The sequence below is a fragment of the Strigops habroptila genome, chromosome 1 (genome assembly GCF_004027225.2).
Source record: "Strigops habroptila isolate Jane chromosome 1, bStrHab1.2.pri, whole genome shotgun sequence".
Taxonomy (NCBI): domain Eukaryota; kingdom Metazoa; phylum Chordata; class Aves; order Psittaciformes; family Psittacidae; genus Strigops; species Strigops habroptila.
In genome coordinates this window covers 20,583,977-20,585,995 of record NC_044277.2, presented here as the reverse complement: position 1 = coordinate 20,585,995, position 2,019 = coordinate 20,583,977, and positions in this window count along the sequence as shown.

Sequence of the window (2,019 nt, the reverse complement as noted above, 5' to 3'; positions counted from 1 at the left end):
CTCCTGCTGCCACTTCCCCAAAAGCTCCTCTTCTCTCAGGCTGACAAGTGTAATTAGCCTTGTCCTGAGTAGCTGAGAGGGCAACCTATTAACACCCCTAATTCAGATTAAAGAGTGTGTAGTTGCAAGGAGATTAAAACGTAAGGGGAGATTGTTATTCCAGGGATAGCGACTGCAGCGAGGGGGGGTCCACACCACTCCCTGCAGAGCAGGCAGGCTCCCCTGCGTGTCAGGCTTTCAGGGAACAGCCCTGCAGTCCTGGATTAGAAAGATCCTCATTACCTGCTCTCAGCAGCCAGCACTGCCAGCCATTTCTCTTCCAAGTTGCGTGAGGATCCAAAACATTCCTGTTCTGCACAGGACTGGGGACTGACCTACCCATGCTGGTTCTTCTGCTCCCAAGGAATAACTAGCACCAGCAGTGACAGGGTGTTGTCTTGGGTTGCAGCCCTAGGTCTTCCTTTGGAAGTGGTATGCAGCCTGAAGGGCCAGACCAGGGACCTACTTCGGGCCTGAGCAGGTGGGAGCTGTTTGGCAAACAGGATGAGTAGTTGTATTACACACTGTTTGCACTTACCTGTACCAAGGAAACTCCAGCTCCTGCAGCCACCCCACCAGCAGGGCTACAAGAGCAAGAACTGCAGATGGGCACTGGGCACCACAGGGCTGCCTTAGTTCCAAACACTATATAGAAACCATTTGACCTTTTTAAGTAAAATGCTTAATGGCCATTACAATATGAATAGCAACTTGTGCAAATCAACTTGAAATACATACTGTGTTCAAACTCCAGGCTGTTTTTAATAACAAACTGTCCTCAAGTACAATGACTATTTCTGCTCTGACCACTCTATCAATCCTGTTAAATTATCTTAGGTAGCTAGCTCATATCTAGCCAAAAACCATGCAGCAGTCCATGTTTTGTCTAGAACGAGACCTCAACTGGTAGACTCAAGCACATATCACTTCATAAAATGTGGGTATGGCTGGTACCTTCCAGGTTAAAGAAACAAACAAAACCCCACAGCTTTCCCACTATCATTATTTACTCCCTTTCCTACACTGACATTTAATTCCAGTAATAAGTATTTCTTAGACTGTATCTTCAATACACAAGCCATTTTGTACCTCTTTTAGCTGGCCTGTAAAACTGTTCCTACAAGTTAAGTCCAAATTGAGATTCTTCTTTACTTTCAAGTTCCTACCAGCTGGCACTCATGTAAAATACACTTCCAACCAAAAGGTAGAAATGTTACCTCCAACTGAAGGGTTTAGGAAGTCTCCTTTGACTGCAGGATCCAGAGCTTACACTGCATCATTTCACAGCCCAGACAGCCCTTCTCCTCCTTCCCACAGCTTGCAAGTGAGGAAATTAAAATGAAAAAGAAGAGGACCTTGAGAAAACCTAGAGGCTCCAGTAACAAAGCAATCCTCTGAACAGCTTCAGCAGCTCAGTTACTCACTGCAGTTGGCATCTGCACTTCCAGTGGCATGCTCTGCCTTTCCTTTGTGGAGATAATACTTACTTCCAATACAAGAGTGCACTGAGGTTGCTGAAGACTGCTGTAGCCCCTCTCTAAAGGGTCAGCACTGCACAGATTGAGCTGAAGTCTAAAGCCAGACTCTTCAATAAATGCCATTAAAGAGAACAGAGCTAAAGGTTCTGTGTCAACTTGCAGAGCTGGACTAACCTATGCTGCCCTGGGGGCACCACTTGTGGGCTGGCTAAGAGCACCCCTCTTGGGTACATCTCTGTCTACTGCAGGTTTGCTGTTTGGTGTTCAGACCTGAACCCAAGGTCACACTCTAAAAACACACTACAAATGACCTGTTTGCCTTCTGGGAACTTGTATGACTTTCACCTCATGCACGTTTAATCAACCTCGATTTTCTTCCAGTTTAATACAAAGCTGAAATAATGGACTAGAGCACAGAAGGCTTCTCAAAGCACTCCTGTGTACACCTACTGTGTAGCTGCCTCTTCTGCCTAGCCCTTCCCAAAGTTAGCCTGAAAACCAG